The sequence below is a fragment of the Bos indicus genome, chromosome 3 (assembly GCF_029378745.1).
Source record: "Bos indicus isolate NIAB-ARS_2022 breed Sahiwal x Tharparkar chromosome 3, NIAB-ARS_B.indTharparkar_mat_pri_1.0, whole genome shotgun sequence".
NCBI lineage: Eukaryota > Metazoa > Chordata > Mammalia > Artiodactyla > Bovidae > Bos > Bos indicus.
Genome location: NC_091762.1, coordinates 54,995,086 through 55,009,661, shown reverse-complemented (window position 1 = coordinate 55,009,661; position 14,576 = coordinate 54,995,086).

The window sequence follows — 14,576 nt, the reverse complement described above, 5'->3', positions numbered from 1 at the left end:
CACTTATACATATACAAAGTTTTTCATGAAAAGTTTTAATGTAATAATAGTAACATGCAAATTAACTTGATCTGTGACTATCTTTTAGAATATAAGTATTCTAGTAACTGCAACTCCAAGTACATGGGAAAGTGAGGATTTAAAGCTTCCTCACAGCTAGCATTTAGAAAAAAGATGTCCCTAGAAAATATTTCAAGCAGCCTGACATAAAAAATGAACAAAACTGCATACAACCCACTATGCTAATCAGGAAGGAGCTGGTTTCCTAATAACCAGTGGATTTCTGAGAAACTAAGTCTATTCTTGCTTTCACTTTTGACTGACATATGTGCAATAAAATAGTTTCAAGCTGTCCTTAATTGACATAAGAAAACTCTTACTCATAAGAAAGAGTAGAGGAGAGTCAGAGACTTTTAAATCTATAACATGACTACTCGGAATGTCACAGTTAGTATAGTGAGTAAGGCCACAGCACCAGTGTTTCAGTGCACTCTTGCAAATACAGAGCCATGGCAGGCAAAGGGGTGAAGGGGCTTGAGTTACAAATCTCCAGTTATATAAGGCATAAACCACAGGAATTCAATGTACAGCATAAACTATATGGTCCTGATATTTTAACAACATTGTATGGGGACAGATGGTTACAGATTTATTGTGGTGCTCATCTCATAATGTATGCACATGTCAAACTATGTCATCACATAGTATACCTGACACTAATGTAATATTGTATGTCAACTATATTTCAATTAAAAATTATTTTATTATAAAAATTCAGTAAGAGAAAAAACTATATCAGTATTATATGTACACAAAACATATCATTTTTAAAATGTAACAAAAGTAGCAAACAAACTAAACACTTTACATAGGCATTTTACTATTTCTTATATACTTCAAATTGGCAAACTGTAGGCTTATTCTCATATTTGGAGTCATTTTATATTGAGTCACACATAATATCCATTGAGTTTATACTCTCTGCCAAACACTGATCTATTTGCTGGAGATACATCTGTGAACACAAGAGGTCCCTGTTTTTATGAACTTGAATTTCAGGTAGTCACAGGCAAAAGTTAGAATAAAAAAAAAAGTAAGTGATTGGATGGAGATTACTGTTCAGGGAAGGCCTCAGGGAGAAGATGCTATTACGAACAAGAAGGAACCAACTTTTCCAAGATCTGGGGTAAGAAAGATTCAGATACAGAAAACTGTTATACTCAGACTGCTAAGGCAGGAAGAACCTGGGTGTGTTTCAGCAGCTCAAAGACCCAGAGAAGTCATATTTTTCAAAGCAAGTTGCAGTGCTACTTATGCAGAGACACTTTAAAAGATAATAGCAAAGAAGAAAAGAAAAGAGAGTACTTAATTCTATTTGTTGACTTTCAGACACTGGCTTCTAGGCGTAGAGAAATACTGATGTTCCATGAGATCAGGAGAAGAACGTAGAAATATCTCCCTTCGTCCTCACTTCCCTTTTCCTCCCTTAAGAAGCAATGCTGAGGGGGTCAGAAAAAAGCATAATTCAAGGGTAAACAGAGTTTCAGATTCACAACCCACCTCTACGACATGCTTAGTGAACTTGACCAGGGATATTATTTAATCTTCCTGAAGCCTCCTTGTTTTCACAAGATGGAGACAAATCACTCATTTTGCATGGTTGTACTCAAAAATGAATCAGACAATTGTAACATATGTGCTGTGGTTCATGAGGTCGCAAAGAGTCAGACATGACTGAGCGACTGAACTGAACTGAACATATGTGCTTCTTAGAAAGAAAGTAAGCAACAAAGCTGTTACTTCTACTGCTGTTCACTGAGCAAGCATGGAAAGACAGTACAGCAAAGCGGCTTAGCAAGAGGGTTTGGGATGAAAAGTGATTTGGTTCAGGTTATTTATAGTGTTGTGATTTGGGATAAGAAATTTAATCTTTCTGTGCCTCAGTTCCTATAAAATGGTAGAGAAATGTCTATTACAAAATACAGTTATTTATCCTATGTAGAGTGATCAACACTGAGCATGGAACACATGCTGTGTGTTCACTGGGTAATAAGTTCCAGGGCATTCGTGTTCATGAATGTGTAAGATGTGTCATTTTCCTCACTTACAGCATGCATAAAAGAGGAGCCACATCCACTATGTGTCCATCATTTAAGGAAATTCAATTTTCTGACCACAATACAGTAAGATTAGATCTCAGTTACAGGAGAAAAACTATTAAAAATTCCAACATATGGAGGCTGAACAACATGCTGCTGAATAACCAACAAATCACAGAAGAAATCAAAAAGAAATAAAAATATGCATAGAAATGAATGAAAATGAAAACACAACAACCCAAAACCTGTGGGATACTGTAAAAGCAATGCTAAGGGGAAAGTTCATAGCAATATAGGCATACTCAAGAAACAAGAAAAAAGTCAAATAAATAACCTAACTCTATACCTAAAACAACTAGAAAAAGAAGAAATGAAGACCCCCAAAGTTAGTAGAAGGAAAGAAATTTTAAAAATTAGGGCAGATATAAATGCAAAAGAAACAAAAGAGACCATAGCAAAAATCAACAAAGCCAAAAGCTGATTCTTTGAAAGGATAAATAAAACCGACCATTAGCCAGACTCATCAAGAAACAAAGGGAGAAAAATCAAGTCAATAAAATTAGAAATGAAAATGGAGAGATCACAATAGACAACACAGAAATACAAAGGATCATAAGAGACTACTATCAGCAATTATATGCCAGTAAAATGGACAGCTTGGAAGAAATGGACAAATTCTTAGAAAAGTACAACTTTCAAAACTGAACCAGAAAGAAATAGAAAATCTTAACAGACCCATCACACACACAGAAATTGAAAACTGTAATCAGAAATCTTCCAGCAAACAAAAGCCCAGGTCCAGACGGCTTCACAGCTGAATTCTACCAAAAATTTAGAGAAGAGCTAAAACCTATCCTACTCAAAGTCTTCCAGAAAATTGCAGAGGAAGGTAAACTTCCAAACTCATTCTATGAGGCCACCATCACCCTACTACCAAAACCTGACAAAGATGCCACAAAAAAAGAAAACTATGGGCCAATATCACTGATGAACATAGATGCAAAAATCCTTAACAAAATTCTAGCAATCAGAATCCAACAACACATTAAAAAGATCATACACCATGACCAAGTGGGCTTTATCCCAGGGATGCAAGGATTCTTCAATATCTGCAAATCAATCAATGTAATACACCACATTAACAAGTTGAAAAATAAAAACCATATGATTATCTCAATAGATGCAGAGAAAGGCTTTGACAAAAACCAACATCCATTTATGATAAAAACTCTCCAGAAAGCAGAAATAGAAGGAACATACCTCAACATAATAAAAGCTATATATGACAAACCCACAGCAAACATTATCCTTAATGGTGAAAACTTGAAAGCATTTCCCCTAAAGTCAGGAACAAGACAAGGGTGCCCACTCTCACCACTATTATTCCACATAGTTTTGGAAGTTTTAGCCACAGCAATCAGAGCAGAAAAAGAAATAAAAGGAATCCAAATTGGAAAAGGAGAAGTAAAACTCTCAGTTTTCAGATGACATGATCCTCTACATAGAAAACCCTAAAGACTCCACCAGAAAATTACTAGAGCTAATCAATGAATATAGTAACGTTTCAGGATTTAAATCAATACACAGAAATCCCTTGCATTCCTATAGAGTAATAATGAGAAAATAGAGAAATTAAGGAAACAATTCCATTCACCATTGCAACGGAAAGAATAAAACAGGAATAAATCTACCTAAAGAAACTAAAGACCTATATATAGAAAACTATAAAACACTGGTGAAAGAAACCAAAGAGGACACTGATAGAAGGAGACATATACCATGTTCACGGATCAGAGGAATCAATATAGTGAAAATGAGTATACTACCCAAAGCAATCTATAGATTCAATGCAATCCCTATCAAGCTACCAGTGGTATTTTTCAGAGAACTAGAACAAATAATTTCACAATTTGTATGGGAGTACAAAAAACCTCGAATAGCCAAAGCAATCTTGAGAAAGAAGATTGGAACTGGAGGAATCAACCTGCCTGACTTCAGGCTCTACTACAAAGCCACAGTCATCAAAACAGTATGGTATTGGCACAAAGACAGAAATATAGATCAATGGAACAAAATAGAAAGCCCAGAGATAAATCCACACACATATGGACACCTTATCTTTGACAAAGGAGGCAAGAATATATAATGGATTAAAGACAATCTCTTTAACAAGTGGTGCTGGGAAATCTGGTCAACCACTTGTAAAAGAATGAAACTAGAACACTTTCTAACACCACACATAAAAATAAACTCAAAATGGATTAAAGATCTAAACGTAAGACCAGAAACTATAAAACTCTTAGAGGAGAACATAGGCAAAACACTCTCTGACATATATCACAGCAGTATCCTCTATGACCCACCTCCCAGAATATTGGAAATAAAAGCAAAAATAAACAAATGGGACCTAATTAAAATTAAGAGCTTCTGCACAACAAAGGAAACTCTAAGCAAGGTGAAAAGACAGCCTTCAGAATGAGAGAAAATAATAGCAAATAAAGCAACTGACAAAGAACTAATCTCAAAAATATATAAACCTAAAAATTAATATGCTTTCTATTCAACTGACACCCAATCCTGAGATACATTGCATTATATTTAAGGATCTAACAGATACCTTTTTCAGCACTAAATGGTCTCTAAGACATCTTTCAAAACAATTAATGTGAAGGTTCTAGAGAAATTGTATCAAACCCATCTTCCCTCCTACTAGGATAGCTTCCAGAAATTCCTTTTCTGGTTGTTGAGTCATTGCTTTGTTCTCAGTGCTTTCAGTTTCATATAACTCTAAAGCTGTTAGAGAGGTTGCTTTACTTCTGTCTATTTACTAAAGGAAAGCAGGCAAGACCCGGGAAATTGAGCTGGTGAAATAAAAGCCTAACCATCTAGTGAGAGACGGAGAACTTTGTTACAGAACCACTCTACCTGAGCTGAGCAGAAAACAGGTAAGAAGTTTACTTTTTCCTTAAAGCAGATTCTTCTTCAGTGCTAAAGGAGCCCTCCTGTGGGAAGAGGAGCCCATGGCAAGATTAGTGCAGGGGTAGGAAGGAATCTGTAAGGGTTAGTTAGTTTTCTAAAAAATGATCAGCATCAAGATAGACTGTAGTTCATCCTGATTTGGGACATTGGTCAGATGAGATCTAGCTGTGAGCAAGGGGCAGCCCATCCCAGGGTCATGACTGTGCTTGTGTGGAATTAATCATCAAGGACATGGAGCTAAACTAAGAGTTTGAAATGAATTAGGATTATCTTTCTCTTTGATGATGTTGTCTATGTTGACTGGGGACACAATTGTATTACCATTGTCTTTGATACAACTTGCTCAATACTGATTTGTCTGCAGCTAAGAAACTGAAAAGGTAACAGATTTTTTTTTTTTTTTCATGAGAAGGAGAGAACAGTAAGTGAGCTACAGTGGAAACAGCCACCTGATACTGTTAAAGACAAGGAAAAAAACTGAAACCCAGAGTGAAAGATGTAGATTTATAAGGACATCATACTCTTCGGTCCTACACTTAAATTCTGCTTCAAAATGGATGTCTTCCTTTAGAAACAGCACAGGTTCACTAAGTTCAATTTCTTGGTGCCACCTCAAGGACGGCTTAAGCCTTAGGACAGAATTCGACCCCACCACTTTACTAAAAAGCTTTTTCTTTAAAGAATCTACTCTGGAGCAGTGCTAAAGTCACCACTGTTGTTTACTTTGCCCTCTATGGTCTCTCAAGGAGTTCTGATCTTGCCTTCTGGAGACTCTTCCCCTGACTTTCTTGACTTGACACTAGCTCCATTCATCACCTACTGTCTGACACCTCTCTCTCTTCTTTTCAGTTTCCTCTCCTTGGTTCCCTTCCCACTCCTCTCTCTTTATCCCTACCTCTCTTCATCCTCTTCTTGTTTCTACTTCTCCTCTACAAGACAGGAGAAGAGAACAAAACAGAAAACTTAGAATGGTTTGGCTGGAAATATAGCTATTTCTCTCAATAATTTTCTTCTCTAGCTCTCTTGATCTCTTCCTGATATTTTAATCTTTAATCTTTTAATTCATTGTCTTTTTCTTCCCTTACATACACACAATTCTTAGCACCATACAGTATTTGCAATTGTATAGTTTATCCCCACTTATTTGGAGGCTAGTTTATTTTGAAGCTAATGAATTTTAAGTTTCAGAGCCCCTTGCTTATACAAGTCCATAGCAAGGTTTCGGAAGAGTCTTAAATCATGTGTTTCTCAAGGTTACATATTTTTATAAAATTTGCTAAAGTAAGTTCCACTTTTAGAAAAGAAATGTGAGAAATTCTGTGGACCATTATTCCAGTAGAAATAAGGGTAACTAGTGAGAAAAAAGATGCATTTCAAATCATTAAAAATAGTTTTGAGACATATCAAGTGATGAACATTTGCTCATGAAATTCTTTATTCATAGTAAGAATTAATGAATAAAAAAATAAATATGGATTCTCACAGTTAGGAAGTGCAACAAATCCCTCTGAACCCTGTTTTGTTTTACATTTAACATCTAGTATAAATTCCACCTGCAATGCCGGTTGGATTCCTGGGCTAGAAAGATCTGCTGGTGAAGGGATAGACTACCCGTTCCCATAATCTTGGGCTTCCCTGGAGGCTCAGCTGGTAAAGAATCTGCCTGCAATGCGGGAGACCTGGGTTTGATCCCTGGGTTGGGAAGATCTTCTGGAAAAGGGAAAGGCTAACCACTCCAGTATTTTGGTCTGGAGAATTCCATGGACTATAAATGGGGTCCCAAAAAGTTGGACACAACTGAGCAATTTTCACTTTCATAAATTTTTTAATGTGGATCCTAACAGAAGATTTCCATGGTAAATTAAATGGAAGACTTTGCTTATGAGGGTGATTGAATATTGGTAAGTCACTGTCATATCAGTATTTTAAATGGGCTACTTTGCTAATACTCTGCTGACATAAATGGCCAAGGTTTTTTTGTGATTGGCCAAAAAAAAAAAAAAAAAAAATCACAAAATGCGTTAGGATTGTCTTTCTCTTTGTTGATATTGTCTCTGTTAACCGGGGACACAATTATATCATGGAGATTTTTACATTCCTCCTTCTGAATGCAAAATAACCTGATGAAAGCTCTTGATCTGTTTAGCCTGGAAATTCTAATTCATCCCATCTCTTCCCCTGCAGACAAGGCAACATGGCCTCAGAGGCCCACATGCCAGGCCCAGAGTGCCTCAGTGAGAACACTAATGGGCAACTGCTGGTTAATCTGAAAGCCCTGAAGATCCTATCTGCCATCAGGCAGCCTGTTGTGGTGGTGGCTATTATGGGCCTCTACTGCACGGGCAAATCCTACCTGATGAACAATCTGGCTGGGGAGAAAAAGGGTGAGTAAGACCAGCAGAACCCAGCCAAGTCCCTTCTGTCCACCCATACTCCAAGCATGTAGCACAGTGATGTGAGGAGAGGAAGTGAGAGACCCGGAAGGAATATTGAAAGCTAACTTTCAGTTCACAGTCATGTTGTCATTGTCACTATGACCTGTATCAGATCACAGCTCTTTGCACTTTGTCTTAGTTTCTTTTTTAAAAGCATAAATTGTTCCTTTTCTAGAAAGACTAATGTGGTAATAAAAAATAAGTAATGTACGTAAAAATAAACTATAAGACATTTACAAAAACATTCATGTAGTGAAAGCATTTCCATTGATCTTTAAATTAAAAAAATGTTTAAATCTGTATTGGTTATTCTTATTTCTTTTCTTACTTTTAACTGTTGTGAAGTTACACATGGGCTTCCCCAATGGCTCAGTAGGTAAAGAATCCACCTGCAATGCAGAGATCAGGAGACTCGGATTTGATCCTGGGTAGGGAAGATGCCCTGGAGGAGGACATGGCAACCCACTCCAGTATTCCTGCCTGGAGAATCCCCATGGAGAGAGGAGCCTGGTGGGCTAAATCCATTGGGTTGCGGAGTCAGACATGACGGAAGCAACTTAGCATGCAGATGAACACAAACTTAGAGATATCTCTCTGAAATGGGTATGAGAAGCAGTTTTCCTTTAATAACATCAGCCTTTCCCCTAAGCCAGAACAACTCAGCACCTAGAAAAATCCACTCAGCCCACACTTTTTCCCTTGAGGGCAAAGAACGAGTGAAGCATGCAGCCAACTTCCCTAGACTTTCCAAATGCTGCTCAAGAAACCTATTCCCATGTCACCTCCCTCAGAGCTCTGAGATAAACCAAATTGTTTAGACTCCTGGGAGAAGCTAAGAACAAAAAACAGGGGCAGAAGCTCTTAGCAGCCTGCATGGCTCTGCAGGACTGAGACAAAGCACACAATTCTGAGCCTTATCTTTCAAGACAAAGGAAAAGAAGTAGAACTTGACCCAACCTCCTGCCATTCCCATAAACTGTCATTTTACTATGCTGCCATAGAGAAAAAGGAATCAGTGACTCTTAATAGTTGCAATGGCTCTGTAGGTAAGGACAAGACATGTGATTCAGAATCTTCTTCATCAGGTGGAAGGGAAAGAAGTGAAACTTGCACCCAAAGATTCAGCATTTCAGTACAATAACCTAGGGAAAAGAATCAGGAGGTTATGGTGGGCTGCAGAGCTCTGTAGAATTGAGAGAAGGTGTAAAACCCTGCAGTTTCACCCCAGGAAACAGGGAGAGGACAGAAGTGGGTGGTATCCAACACAACAATCTATCAGAGCTCTTTTGCAGGAAAAAGGGAAGCCAGCTTACAGGAGTTGGCTGGAAAACAAGGCTCTGTGAAATTGGAGTGTGTATAAACTTGAAATTGATAGCTTATGGTGAACTGTGCTGGATTCATGACCTCTGAAGAAGAGGTAGGGAGGAGTTTAGGAGAGGTGTCGTCCCTTATGAATTAAATCAAGAATTTAAATCAAGAATTTAAAGAAAAAATTAACACCAATTTAAAATGGAAGAGGAAAGATTTCCCAATTCATTTACAAAGCAGCATTATTCTGATGCCATGATCAGACAAAAACAGTTCAAGAAAGAAAACTACTGACCATTAACCTCATGAAAAGTCAAATCCAGCAATACATAAACATAAGGAGCCTCAGTCAAGTGGGGTTTATAATGTGAATGCAAGAGTGGTTCAAAAACCAATTAATGTAATTTGCCATATAACAGTATGAAGAAAGAAAATCACTTAATTATAGAAATAGATGCAGAAAAACCTTGACAAAACACCTATCATGATAAAACTCCCAGCAACCTAGAAGTAAAAATCAACTTCTTCAAACTGATTAAAGCCATCTCCAAAAAACCTATTGCTAACATCAGGTTTAATGATGAAAAAATTGAGTGCCTGGCCCCTACTAAAGGATAAGACAAAGATGTCTGTTCTCACTACTCCAGTTCAATGTTACACTGAAAATTTTAGCATAATATGGCAAGAGAAAGAAATAAAAGGCGTATAGATCAGAAAGAATAAAATAAAATGTCCTTATTTTCAAACAAGATCGTCCACATAGAGAGTCCCAGGAAATCAACATCTTAGAACTAATGAGTGAATTTATTAACAAGCTTGTAGTATACAAGATTAACACCCAAAAATCTATCTTCAACTGTACTTCTACATGCAAGCAATGAACACAGAGACCAAAACTGAAAAATTAATGCCATTTACAATAGCTACCAAAAAATGAGACACTTCAGGTATAAATCTAACAAAACCTGTACATGTTCTCTGCATTGAAAACAAATCTAATATCAAGAGATTACAGCATAGATTCCATCTACCTAGGAGTTGGCAATGGCGGCCCACTCCAGTACTCTTGCCTGGAAAATCCCATGGACCGAGGAGCCTGGTAGGCTGCAGTCCATGGGGTCGCTAAGAGTCAGACACGACTGAGCGACTTCACTTTTACTTTTCACTTTCATGCATTGGAGAAGGAAATGGCAACCCACTCCAGTGTTCTTGCCTGGAGAGTCCCAGGGACGGGAGAGCCTGGTGGGCTGCGGTCTATGGGGTTGCACAGAGTTGGACACGACTGATGCGACTTAGCAGCAGCAGCAGGAGTTTTTACAATGATCCTGCCACTCACTGCAGAGCAGAAGGTTTAAGACGCTTTTCTAGAGTCAGCCCTGACAAAAGCACGTGCCTAACACTGGCGGCTAAGTTCCAATGGGCACTAAAAATTCGTCCATTGTTGTGTTGGGCTTTTATCCAAATAAAAAGGGGGAAATATGGGTTAGAACTCAAAATGCCAAATTATTTGCCTGTCATATGCAAACACACATACCTTACTCTTCTCATCCCCTGGGGAGGTCTTTGACAGAGAACCATTCATAGAACACAAGACAGGCAAACTCACCCAGTTTTTATCATGGAGATTTTTTCCAACCTAACTCCAAAACAATCTCTCTAGACAGATTTTTTTGACTAACTTTATTTTCTTGGGCTCCAAAATCACTGCAGATGGTGACTTCAGCCATGAAACTAAAAGACACTTGCTCCTTGAAGGAAAAGCTATGACAAACCTAGACAGCGTATTAAAAAGCAGAGACATCACTTTGCCAACAAAGGTCCTAACAGTCAAAGCTATGGTTTTTCTAGTACTCATGTATGGATGTGAGAGCTGGACCATAAAGAAGGCTGAGCACTGAAGAATTGATGCTTTTGACCACAGTGTTAGAGAAGACTTATGAGAGTCCCTTGGACTGCAAGGACATCAAACCAGTCAATTCCAAAGGAAATCAATCCTGAAAATTCATTGGAGGGACTGATGCTAAGGCTAAAGCTCCAATACTTTGGCCACCTGATGTGAAGAGCTGACTCACTGGGAAAGACCCTGATGCTGGAAAAGAATGAAGGCAGGAGGAGAAGGGGATGACAGAGTATGAGATGATTGCATGGCATCACCAACTCAATGCACATAGGTTTGAGCAAGTTTGAGGAGATGGGGAAGGACAGGAAAGCTTGGGGTGCTGCAGTCCATGGGGTCACAAAAAGTCAGACATGACTGAGCAGTTGAACAACAACAACAAGAAAGTTAGATGACATCATGTGGAAAACAGGAGTTGCTCAGACTATAGGGATTCATCCATTCAAAATATGTGTTGAGGACCTAGCAGGTATGCTGCCAAGGACTGCAAAACACAGTTGAAATTTCTCTCCTAAGGAGAAAACAGTCTAATGGTGAATACAGATATTAAACAAATAAATACAGAAAATTAAATACCCAGGAACTTGAGGGGAGAGGATTTCTATGATTTGGAAGGAGTTGATCTAAACACCTATACCAACATATCTCAGATGATGCCTTCATAAGTCTAGTTGATAAGGTTTTCCCTTATCAACTAGAAGGAAAAAATCCAAATTGGGAGGGAGAAATAGGAAGAGAAACAAACTTAGGAAAGAAAGAGTCTATGGATCTGTTCAGTTACTCAGTCTTGTCTGACTCTTTGTGACTCCATGGAGCGTGCATGCCAGGCTTCCCTGTACATTACCCACACCCAGAGTTTACTCAAACTCATGTCCATCGAGACAGTAATGCCATGCAACCATCTCATCCTCTGTCATCCCCTTCTCCTTCTGCCTTCAATCTTTCCCAGTATCAGGGTCTTTTCCAATGAGTCAGTTCTTTGCATCAGGTGGCCAAAGTATTGGAGTTTCAGCTTCAGCATCGGTCCTTCCAATGAATATTCATGACTCATTTCCTTTAGGATTGACTGGTTTGGTCTCCTTGCTGTCCAAGGGACTCTCAAGAGTCTTCTCCAACACCACAGTTCAAAAGCATCGATTCTTCAGCTCAGCTCTCAGCTTTCTTTATAGTCCAAATCTCACATCCATACATGATTACTGGAAAAACCATAGCTTTGACTACACGGATCTTTGTTGGCAAGGCAAGGTCTCTCCTTTTGAATATGCTGTCTAGGTAAGTTATAGCTTTTCTTCCAAGGAGCAAGTGTCTTTTAATATCATGGCTGCAGTCACCATCTGCAGTGATTCTGGAGCCCCAAAAGGTAAAGTCTCTTATTGTTTCCATTGTTTCCTCATCTATTTGCCAAGTAGTGATGGGACTGGATGCCATGATCTTAGTTTTCTGAATATTGAGCTTTAAGCCAACTTTTTCACTCTCCTCTTTCACTTTCATCAAGAGGTCCTTTAGTTCTTCTTCGCTTTCTTCCATAAGGGTGGTGTCATCTGCATATCTGAGATTATTGATATTTGTCCCGGCAATCTTGATTCTAGTTTGTGCTTCATCTAGGCTTGCATTTCACATGATGTACTCTGCATATAAGTTAATTAAGCGGGGTGACAATATACAGTCTTGATGTACTCCTTTCCCAATTTGGAACCAGTCTGTTGCTTCATGTCTGGTTCTAACTGTTGCTTCTTGACCTGCATACAGATTTCTTAGCAGGCAGGTCAGGTGGTCTGGTATTCCCATCTCTTGAATAATTTCCAGTTTGTTGTGATCCACACAGTCAAAGAAATACCAATCCCAAATTCTAATCCCAAAGAACAATGTTTCTACCAGCACAATTTTTATTGTTACACCTTACACATGGTCCCTATGTTTTGAATGAATGAAAAAACTATTTATTTCTGGCTGTGCTGGGTCTTCCTTGCTGTGCACGGGCTTTCTCTAGGTGTGAGTGGGGACTACTCTCTAGTTGTGGTGTGCAGGCTTCTCCTTGCAGTGGCTTCCGTTGTTGCAGAGCACAGGCTCTAGGCGCATGGGCTTCAGCATTTAAGCTCAGCAGTTGTGGCACACAGGCTTAGATGCCCCGTGGCATGTGCAATCTTCCCCAAACAGGGATCAAACCTGTGTCCTCTGCATTGGCAGGTGGATTCTTAACCACTGGCCCACCAGGGAAGCCCTAATGAATTTTTATTACCCAACTGATTTGTAAAGTCACAATTCATGTTTGCTTTTTAAAAATTGTTTACAGCTGTGAAGACTTTCTCATCTTCAGTAACCAATGCTAATAGTTGAATTGCTATAAATCCAGTCAAATGTGTATTTGAAAAGGTTCACAGGTAGACAAACAAATACAAAAAACAGATACATAGTTATGTTGGCCAATCTTTCTACTACAATTTTTGAAATGCTTAAGCTAATGTTTGTACAACTATCATAATCTGGCTGAATAAAACTAATTTACTGTAATAATATATATGCACACTCAAAGTATTCCATTTAAAATAGCTGCATGAGACTGAAAACTAAATGTAACTCCTTTTTTTTTTTTTTTGATGGATATACTTATACATAGAAGCAGACAAGATGGTGATTCCATATACATATACATTGTAGAATGATTAAGGAGATCAAGATAATTAACACATATATCCCCCTCACATAGTTAATTCCTGTGTGTGTGTGTGTGTGTGTGTGTGTGTGTGCTGAAAATGCTTAAGATTTACTCTCAGCAACTTCCAAGAACATAACTCTTTATAGCAGGAATGTAAGATGGAAAAGGCTCTAGAAACTTGTAAACTTAGACTCAATCGTCATTTTTTCCTGGATCAGGTCCTTCCTAGTACTGCTCTAGGATTATGAGTAAAAGAAGAATATAGTTCTGCCTGCCTGACACTTAGTACCTACAAGGAACAAATGCCACTTGAGAAGCATTTCCAGATAATAAGGCATTGCTAATATCTTCCACTTTGTTCTCCCCTCTCTGTCTACTCTGTTCTCACTTTGTTCTCACTCTACTGTCAGGTCTGGAAGGTCCATGTAAAGTAAAGTGGAGTGCCTTTGGTCAGCAAGCAAAAGGGGTCAACAAAAGGGGTCAAGAGTTAAACAAAATTGAGGTTGATTTCTCTCCTATGTAAGTATATGAGGTCTGGAGCTAGAGTGGTGGCTTCATGATATTACAGCTCAGGTTCCGTCTCTCCCACCCATTGTCCTACCATCTTCAAGTTGAAGATTCCACCTGGTGGTCCAAATAGCCAACATGCCTGACTCAAACTGTCAGAGAAACCACTAACCTAGGGAGTAATAGGAGCGTAAGATCACTTAAGACATTTCCTAAAAACAGCACAGACAGCTTCCACTTATATCCTATGGCCTACCAGCTACAACAGACTGGGATTACAGTCTTTAAGTAAGTATCCTATCCTAAAGATTCCCTTTCCCTTTTTCTTAAGGAACAATTGTACAGTACTTAGGAAAAACAGGTCTAAGTTTGTTTGTTTTTTTTTCTTTAGGTCTATTAAGTCATTTAATCTTCAAAATAGCACTATAGGTAAGGATGTATAATCCATATCTTACAAATAAGAAAATTGAAGCAGAGATATGAAGTAACTCGTCCAAGGTTACACAGCTAGAAAACTGCACAGCTGAGATCTGAACCACACAATTTGGCTCACCAGCTAAGCTATATTGCCATCTCTGCTGTATTTCCGAATACTTCTAGTCTTCTCTATGAGGCAATGGAAAAGGCTTTATCTCCATAAGGGAGATACTGCCTTTTACACAGAAAACAAATGAGCATAACGTATAAGAAAAGTA